Here is a 10,506-nt window from a genome sequence, read left to right on the forward strand (position 1 = left end):
AAAAATAGTAACTGAAATGAGAAAGTATTTGACCAGTTAATAACAGCGTTCAAGATGTAAGAGACAAAAAAAAAAAAAAACGCTTGAACATGGGCGCAGCTGGCACCAACTCGTTTCAAAGGGGACGCTCTTATATTCCATCCATCCATCCATCCACGCCCTACAAAAGCCAGATTCTGAAGCGCTGGTTCTGTATAGCACACTCTCCAGCATAAACACATCGATGTCGTAGTGGGCGTTACTTACGTAGGATATCTTGCCGTAAAGATTAAGGAACAGTTTAACACGACTAAACCTAAGTATAAAACCCGAAAGCGCGCGACGCGTCCATGGATGTATGTGTACCGCAAGAACACCACAGCCGGGTCTAGACAACACGAAGTTGTCGAAGGTCTATTGAAGGGAGAGGTTCCAGGAGGTGAGCCAGATGGTCAGCGGTAGCTCTATAGTGCTCTAGAATATGCACTATAGTAGCGCTGGAGGGAAAGGGTAGGCAGGGCAGGTCAAGCAGTGCTGTATATTTGTGGAGATATGTACCGGTACGAATAAATTTCGCCAAATGTGCTAAGAATAAGCAGATGTGTGATGTAGAAGAAGCGAAGCAGCAGCAGAAGAAGAATGAGAAGAAGCGGGCGGAGAGCAGACGAGCAAGCTCTGAAATAACAGTGCGCATCTATATGCGGCCCCCTTGACGTCTCTGGTGAATTTCAGCGGTGGCTGAGATAAATGGCTCATTTATCCATTTGTCTATAGTGAAAGAAGAACCAGTAGCCGCCCTTGGATACGAGTATTTGTAACGTGTGTGGGCTATGATGCAAGGTTCAGTTTCTGGTATTTTTGACTTAAAGAGAAGGTGCACCGGTTTTAGATTTCGGTGAGTTTCGAGCGGTTGAATAATTATAACTTGTACTTAAAGCATGCGAAATATCTTGGCGCTAGCATTTGAAACAATGCCGCAATTAGCGATTAAGATCGCCACGGCTATCAGGCTTCACCGAACGGCTATCAAGCTTCACAGCCCTAGAAATGTTGATTAGCACCGTCAGAAAATGTGCAGCAGAACGTGGGCGAATGCAATGAACATCAGAAATAGTACCGTCCGTGACGTCATCACTGAACTTCTCCGCAGAACTTTAGTGTTGTGAGAAGAAGCTCGAGGTGTAATCGTCGATTACGCCATAAGTTTGAATGCTAGCGCAGAAACACTTTGCATGCGTTACCTACAGCCTATGTAGATTTGAATCCTTGAATATCTCTAAATTCTCGAAAAGTGATGCAGCTGCTCTTTAAATTCTGATGCAGTTGAGAACATGGGAGGAGGCTGCTAACCAGAGGTGCGGATACGAAGGCAACGAACGTGCACTTAATTGATATCCTAAGAGATTTACACAAATATATTATGCCTAGAAATGAAGGGCGCATGATGTGCACTGCTGGCTGAAAGCACGAGGATGGCCGATAGGTAGAGCAATGACCGAGATTCTCAGAGCACCGGTTAGTGTCGATCTCTGAAGTGGACTTCAATAGTGCGAGTTATTACGGTTATGACATATACTATAGGTGTTAATTAAAATGACACAAGCTCGTTTTCAGAACCTGACGAAAAGAATCCTCTCACACTCTGGTTTGTGCGACAAGTAAAATCAGGTAAAGTTATTTTATTTGCTCAACAATTGACAGCAAATGTCAGAAAAGTTCCCGCGTCAGCCCCCAGGAGCCACGGCTGCTGTTGGGGAGGCGAAACGCGGAAGTTTATTTGAAGACAGCACACAAGGTTTATACGGCACAGCGGTTACATGGTCCCGAAGCAGAAAATTAATTGTGAAAACTTCTGAAAGATTTCTCTATACACATGTACACAAAATAAAAAGGTAGAATAAGCACACACCAACAATTAAAAATAGTCGGCCGATAACACAGCTATACGACATGTGGCGATGTTGCAGCCTCTTAGTGTTAGGTGTAAAAGCATGGTGCAAGCAATTTCTAAAGGCGAAGTAGTTATGTATATCTTCGAGTTGCATCCTAATGCAGCGCGATGACAGAAATAACTGGTTTTATTGAATCGCGTAGCGCGTGCTATCGGCTCTTTGTGAAAGCACTGGTGGGAAGCGTTATTTGCTAGCGCATATGAAAACAAACTTATGACAAAGCATACCTTTGTCATGTGCTACTGACTGATTTCACCGAACTTACAGAACAAAAGGTATGAGCTATCTATATAAGCGCTGGTGCAGCAGTCAAACTGTCAGCGCTGAGCGCTGTCTCTAACATTAGCTTCTGAAGTTTATTGCCATCTGTCAAGCGCGTACGTTCCAACTGCACTTGGGTATAATCGTGATTGAGATGAGAGAAAACGTGGGAACAATAATATAGCTTTCATACTAATGAAAATATCTTCATTGAGTGGTTGGAAAGCAAAGTTTTTGTTTCATCATAAACTCCTAAAATTTTAAAACGGTTCCTGCAAAATGTTTTACTACACGCGCTTAAAAAGACACATAATTCGACATAAATCTTGTTAAATTTAAGTACTTTACATGTTAACTGCGCAGTGCAAAGTTCACACCTCCACCGTTAAGCTTGCTTCTTTTCTGCAGTGATATGTCAGCAAGGAAAGAGCGACAACAATCCCACTGACACGAAAGGTGGACACTCAACCGGAAACCGCAACCGAAAAGGTCAAACGAGCCTGCAGCATCAGGTGTATACATTTGACTAGGAAAATAAGAAAGAACATTTAACACGCCTACGGGCACAACGCACAGGTTCTATGTATGGCCGCCGTTGTGAAACGATTCACTGTGACGCAAGGTGTACAAGATGGTCCGCCTAAGCAACCAAAATTTCTGTGGAATCGATATTGAAAGCACAGGCACACCTTTGATGTAGTCATATAGGCGGCAGTCTGTTCGACAAACGATGAAGTAGCCCTCTATCTACACCTTCAGGGTTTCAGCGGAGTTTTAACTACCTTAAGATTAAATGATAACAAGCAGCATGGCAGCTAAATCGCGTCGCTTTCATTGAACATTAAAAAAAAAGCCGATAAGACATGCACTGTCTGCGCTGTACACAATGTTATAACCAGAATTGCTAGCGAGTGGTTATTTTTATTTGCAATGAAATGCACGCTTTTATTATTTTATCCTCTCAGTTACGACCAGTGACGGAAGCTTCGCAAGCGCTACCAGCCAAAGGCCAACTGCACACCGTTTGCGGAAGCAAAAGCCAGGATCCTCGTTAAGGTACACACGAAACAAATGGTGATTTATATCATTAAAGTACGGTTGCTTCTAGTTACATTAAGTAAATATATGTGCTGCCGCTGAAAACAAAAGTCTTAAGATTTAGTGTATTCCATGAAAAATTAAGCAAGCAGGCTTCTGAAGAAGTCCTGCCACAACTTCTGTAATTGCTGCCGCAAGCTTTGCGAGGACGGAACAGCGCTAATTTCGAGTTTACGTGTGATGAATGAACGAGGATAATAAGGCAGTTCATACACGGGCCTCTCTTGACACGTTTTGTGTCTTAGAGAGCGCAAACACTGTTGAGCCAGGTTGCAGAGCTCTGAAAATGCTCTTAAACGCTCACTCAGAGTGCGCTCTCAGGGAACTCTGAAACCAGGCGACGCATCAGTCGCGTGCAAAATGTCATGGGGAACTTGGACAGAATAGCCTACGATTGTGTCATAGTCTTCATATTTATAGGTCGGTATTGAGAGTACAATAATAAATGGGACTTAATCCTGTTTGCTTTGCAATTACATTGCAGCGCGGCCAGTTCAATCTCAAAGTGCTTATTCAGAGCGCTGATGGTTCGAGATCATTGCAGGTACCTTTTTTGAGGTAATCCGAAAAGAAGGCATGCGCATTGCCATGACTTGGTTGCATAGGCTCTGGGCGCTGTGCTTGTGCAGCGCATTCGTTGGACGGACACGACAGCGCGATATCAGAATAAGGAGAGGGCAGGTGCATGCAGCAACGCCGCAGCGATGGTATACCGAGGACGTAGCTCTGATGAGCTCTTCCTGCAACCTGGCTCCAATCGCTCAGGCAAGCAGTGCTTGTGTGGAAATATAATTTACGGCAGGGAATTAGTGCGAAAAATTATCTGTAATTACCTCTTTCAGGAAACACTGCAATAGGTGATGAAGCTGCGCTGTTCTGCCTGAAAGTGATGAAGGTAACTACACGGAATTGAGCAAACGTGATTTCGATGCATTTTCGTTTTGTCCCGAAAGCCGAAGCACGTGAGCAACAAGGAAGCTGGCGCGAAGCAGGAGCCTTTGAAGCGCGCCGTTTGAACATATTGTTAACTATATAATGGTTACGGCAGCCCAAGGTTGACGGACGTGTGCCACTGTTGAATATGGCTTCATCCCTAAGGTGTGTACACCGTTAACACCGCGTGAAATAGTGCGGGCGTGTACAAATGGTGATCCGACAAGACCCAAGCTCCACGCGTTTTGGAGCACCATTTGCTCACGCTCCCACATCTTGTACACGTGCGCCTCTGTTGGTTGGTCCCGTTGTATTCCCTGTGCAGCGCGTTGTGTCGCCCGTAAAACTGGGCGGAATCAGTGTAGGCCTCGACTCTTGCTGTGGGCTGGTCGGAATTATTTGAACCCGGCGTGAGTCGATGACGCGGGTCGGACAACACCGCCAACAGCAACTGTAAAGGAAAAGAGAAGAGTTTGGCTATTTATGGCAACAAATTACTTTGGCGCTTGACTGCCATGTTAAAGGAGCGAGTTTATATTAGCAAGGTTATTTATAAGTTCGTTTTCAAATCAAAATGGCGAGTGCTGTGTTATACACACAATATTCTGTAAGGAAGCATCAGCTCTAGCTTTGAAAATAGAATTTGTAGTATTACAGGATCTCCTGATGAATCATACTTCCGCTTCCTTTAAATAGTTTGATGGATTCAGCATTCCATTTATAGCGTAATGTACGTTTACGCGTCAAATCAACATTACGGCTAAGAGGCTTTCATTAATTGAAAGCTGCTAATTGAAAGCTGACTCATGAACTGCATGAACCCAAATATCTTTCCATGAGCGCTTTTACATTCAATCAGTATATGCTGCATTTTATCGTGCTGCTAATGCTACCATTATGCTGTTTTATCATAGTCTGACTTGAACTTGTCTTTGGCACATGTTCTCTTCACAGCGCGTTGTTGGCTACAACTGACAGGGTGTCTAACAACCTTGAAAGCCTAGATTTGGCATGTAAATTTTGCACACCTTAAGAAATCAGGTACATGTCAGTGATGGCGCCAAGAATTTGGCACAGTGAGAGAAAATCCCCGACAGAAATGAAAATGAGAAATCTTCTCTGATATGCGATGATACTGTAGACCATTTTGCTTTGTGTGCGTGATGTGACATGAATTTATGTGCCTTTTCTCGCTGTTCACGAAGTAAGCACAGCGCAAGCTTCTTTGTTGTGTGTGCTGGCTACCACATTCCTCTGTAACCTCTTGAAGAAAGGCTTACAAAGGTACACACAGACCGGAAGAGGCAGGCGAAGATGGAGTTAGTTGGGCTGTTTTTTTTTTTTTTATGGGGGGAGGGGGGGGGGGGCAGTTATATGCACCAATCCTCACTTAGTTTGGGCTTGTGCTGACCGAGAAATGACGCTACATTGAAAAGTGTTTTCCGCTGAGGAAATCGGAAGGAGTAGTGAGCGGGCCGGATTATGCTCTTGTTTCACATACTTAGAGAGTGTTCAGAAGAAAAACAATGTACATAGCCGTCTTTATTACAAGGACGATGAGGTAAACGCTATTTAATTTTAAGCCGGTGGCACTACTACCCGCATTGTTTTCGCACTTTTCTCAAATTATAAGCTGACACTAGTTAAACGGACCACACATCCACCCACCTAACTAAAATTACAATTTTCGCATGTACGACTCCTGATACATATATAGGTTCCCTAACCTACTGCATGTGACCTTGCGCACAACTTGGCGTGTATTACGGCTACAAACTATCGTGTGACATCCCCAACTCCGTGCAAAAGTTTCCTTTTTCTTGAATTTCATATATTGCTTTTGCTCACTGATCATCAGTTCATTGAATTAACAAGCTTTTTTTGCACGAAAGACGACTGAATGCTAGGTAAAATAAAATATTTGAACAGGTTTTTTTTTCTTATAATAAACTATAGCACAGGATGAAACACTAACCGGTCGAGCGCCTCTTCTCTCTTTAGAACTACAGGTAGGTGATGCAGAGTCCAAGGACCAGCGTTGCCATCGACAGCGTTGCTCCCAAGCTGGCATCCTGGTTAGCAATAGGGACACGAATAAACACATAAGCAGGCAACAAAGATCGCTGTCCAATGAAGCAAAACTCTGATCAGAATCTTTAGGTAGATTTCAGGGGCACCACATGTTTGGATGGCTGCAGCAATGCCTGAGTGGGGTCGTTGGGCAACAACACTCCAGAGGGTTTTAGACAAACAGACTGACACGCCCCATAGAGTCCACAATATTAAATGAAATTAAAAATAAATTTAAATCTTCTCTACTGCCTCAAGAGCCAGAACAGATGGTTTTGGGTGGCTTTTAAATAAAACCCGTCGATTTAGTAGAAGGGCATCGCTGCTCTCGCGGTCATTATTTATTTATTTACACTTACTGCAGCCCTACAAGAGGGCTATTGCAGGACTGATACACAAAGAAAAACAAAAATACAAAAAAATGCAAGGCATAGCAGTACATGTTAAAGCAGATAAATTGAATAATGTTAGAGAATGCAAAAACAACTAATAAATGTTGTCTATAGCAAGCATAAATTTATCTACTGGTAATAAACGAACTAAACGAAAATATCGGGAATCCGCGTGACGCATTCAGTATTTAGGGTGGCAGATAAGAGTCTGTGACCAGTGCTAACCCCATAACCCGCTATACGCTCTGCAAAGTGAGCTAGCGTTGCACAGCATGAATGGATCATGATCCCTGTGAGCATATATGTTCTTCGAGCTTTCTCTTTCCTTTTTTTGCGGCATACAAAGCAGGATATTAACCTTTAGAACTACTTTATCGACAATCTGCATCTTCTCACCGGGGCACAAAACAGAAAACAATTACATGGATGTCCGGCATCCCAGACTTTGTAGTTTAGCTTGTCAGATAGTGTGTAGGGGCACTGAAAAGGAATACTTCGTTTTTCTCAAGCAGTTTATCGCTACTCTGTTTGCCGCTGACGATCTGCCACCACTGCGATAATAAAGCTCATATAGTTTGTCCAGTGCATGAGGACTGTCACCATTATAGACATTCCGATGCGATAGCTACTCTCAAGCCATGCTCTCAAAGTTACAACGAAGGAAGCTTGCGACACGATCGACAAACCAAAAAGGGGAAGGGAGCTTTAGCTGTAAACGAATTAATTGCAAAACAGATGAAGCGTGTTTGGCCACTGGAGTGTTTAAAGGGGTCATCGCGTACTGCTTCGGGTTACGCTGAAGCTATATGCTAGATAAAATATGGCGACAGTTACTTCATCCGAATCCCACCTGCACTTAAGCTCAACGAAACAAATTCGGGGCATCTGGGCTTCGTCCTTAAGGGTATGACATGACAGCGTTAATGACTCCTGTCTGCGCCTCCCCTTCAGAATCCTCGTTCGCGTATGTGTACCTTACTACTAGTTTAACTACTATTCTCTTCAATTGTTCCTAGGTTATTTCACAGATACTCTTTACCATGCAGTAGTAAGTTACCACATCATAGAAAAGGCCACCCAACGTGGACATAAAGCCCTGCTTTAACCAAGCCACACATAACGTGCTTATATGATCTTAAGGTATAGCGCATCGTTGAGGATCTAAGAGACCTAAGATCCCGTCTCACTCTCCAATATCAAAGGCCCTACTGGAGTTGGCAACTCTTACCAGCTCGGCCATATCATGTGGCATGGTGATGATCCACAATCCGCCGACCAATCAGTGCTGGTCATATTCTCTGCCAACTATCACTTGCCAGTGCCATGCTGGTTTTCCTCGAAACACCGACAAAGCCAGGCCACCTATCTCGATAACGTGGCCTTAATGCGGTAGCGTTAAAGGGGTGCTTGCTCGCTCCGCTCAAGCAGAGTAGTATTGAGGTCATGCCCTTATCAATCTCTGAGAAGATCATCTCGCAATGCAACGCGTGAGGCGACTGCAATCGAGGAGCACTCACGCTGGGCTTCTGCGTTGTGGTGGGCGGAGCGGCGGTGGTGGTGTTCTCTGCCACTTGGTCTCTGGAACCGGGGCCGGTAGGTTTGGTCTCTGGCGCCGCTGTCGTGGAGGTGGTGGACGTTGGTGCTGCAGTGCTTGCTGTCGTTGACGCTTCAGTCGCCTTAGGAGTCATTGTCGTGGCCTGAGTAGTCGTGCTTGAGGAAGTCGTGGGTGCAGGGGTAGTTGGCGCCATAGTGCTTGTCGTCGTTGTAGACGGCGGCGCCTCCGACGCCGATGTCGCCACTGTCGCATCCGCCTGCGCATATTTGAAAATGCAGTTTAGGTGAAATGATACTCTGCTATGTAGTCTTTAGTGCATTGAAAAACGATAACTACATATTATTTATGCAAGTCGTGAACGCCACTCAGCACACTACTGGTGTGTGCGTGCAAAGACATGCAAATTATCATCGTTACCTGCCGAGTCAGCCAAGTGCCATTTAAGAAGTGCTTCTGTACTTGATTTGCATTACTGATGTTGGCGTAAGAGTCGTGCGACAAGTGCGGATGTGAAGAAAAAAATTGAAGCCTTCTCTCTTTCTGCAATCGATCCAACCCTCAAAGGCTAGTACGAAGGATTGCTTGAAGCTGGCTACACAGTAGACTATTGTTAGTGGCGAGTACGCTTGGAATTTAACCTGATACATGAAAGGTACAGAAAACTACGTGCCTTCTACTAGCGTACTTGATGTCTACAAGCTCATGAAAGTCCTTATATACTATGTCAATACATGCTATGCTATTTTGTGTCTGTGTATTAAATGTCAAGTTCGATTGTCTTTAAATTAATAATGAAGGTAACTATACCTACCACAGAATATAGGTGGAAGTCTCTTAAAATTGAACTCTCCAAGAACTTTAATGACTACGAAAAGGAGTTGAGGTTGCTAGAAACAGGTGTGTGGTGCATCATAGTGCATGCGAGTAGGCAAGAAACAATAACCATATGTAAGTAATACGCGTAAACAAAATAGAAAACGGAAGCAAACTTGCTAAAGACAGAAACATATTCACTATCAAGATAAGATGCAGCGATAATAGGACACTGTACACGCAGGTTTTGATGTGTCAACTATTCAGTGTTCCGAAAACGTTTTATGGGATAATAAAATAAGCGGACAATGTTAAATGTTTAGATTTCATAAAACGCAGAATTTTATAAACACGCACTTCTACACGTAACAGTAGATAGAAGCTGTTAGTCTTTGCTTTGGTGAAAACAACGCTATCGCGTATCTTAAAGTGGTATGACTGTTATATCTGCACAATTATTTGTTTCGATTTTAGTCGCCAAGTAAAAAAATAAAGAGGTGCTGGCGGTATAGTAAATCCTGTGGTTTCCCCGTGAGAAATTTTCTCCTTCTGAGGTGTTTGTTTTCACGATGCTATTCTGCATCTAGGTATTGACCCTCGACTCCAAACCCATCTTATGGCATATAAAACGCATTTATGAAGGAACGGCCGTGCCCGTGGGCTGTGATTCTTGGCAGCATCGCTAGCCGAAGCCGCACGAGTTAAAGTGTCTAAGACTACTTCATCTCCTTTCATCTATAAGCAATCTATAAACAATCTACATATAATCCTAAATTTGTAGACAGTCTATAGACAAAAGTCTAAGAGGGCATGGTCATAAATCTATACACAATGTATAGAGCTTATAGATGAATTGACGAAAGTGTATTGACAGTCTGTGAACTGTCTAAAAATTTATTTATTTATTTATTTATTTATTTATTTATTTGTTTATTTATTTATTACAACCCCAAATGCCCCTTTGAAGGGGTATTACATGTGGGAGTGAGTTTCAGGGCATAATATTGCTTCAAGTGATGATTTGAGTAGTGATGGGTCAGTATGGAGCACGACGTCGGCAGGCAAGTCCTTCCAGTCTTTCGGTGTGCGCACGAAAAATGAATATAGATGCGCAGATGTGCGGGCTTGCGCAGGATGGGTGGTATTTCCGTGGTTCGTGCGGCTGGAGGTGCGGTATGCAGGGATGATAACAGATTCGTGCGGAATATGATAATATAATTTTGAAATAGACATAGTCTTGCGATGCTACGCCAGCTAGCTAAATTTGATAGATGAACATTTCATTTTAGTTTGGTGACACTTTCATGATAAGAATAGGCAGAGAAGATGAACCTATCGGCGCGGTTTTGTATCGATTCTAGTGTGTTAGAAAGATTATGTTGATTATTGCCCCAATTAGCGCATGCATATTCTAGTTGGGGCCGTACAAACGTTACATAGGCTAGTGATTTTA

The 10,506-nt window shown here is 43.5% G+C and overlaps 1 long non-coding RNA gene across 1 annotated transcript; it reads right to left on the bottom strand.

Moving 5' to 3' along the window:
* Positions 1-1,625: 1,625 nt before the first annotated feature.
* Positions 1,626-8,521, bottom strand: LOC146207778 (uncharacterized). Its single transcript, XR_014704248.1, has 3 exons — positions 8,203-8,521; positions 6,199-6,295; positions 1,626-4,674 (listed from the first exon to the last, which is right to left on the bottom strand). It is a non-coding gene; the product is annotated as an uncharacterized LOC146207778 (long non-coding RNA).
* Between the last annotated feature and the right edge of the window lie 1,985 nt (positions 8,522-10,506).

The sequence above is a fragment of the Amblyomma maculatum genome, chromosome 1 (assembly GCF_055883805.1).
Source record: "Amblyomma maculatum isolate TAMU_Amacu chromosome 1, ASM5588380v1, whole genome shotgun sequence".
Taxonomy (NCBI): domain Eukaryota; kingdom Metazoa; phylum Arthropoda; class Arachnida; order Ixodida; family Ixodidae; genus Amblyomma; species Amblyomma maculatum.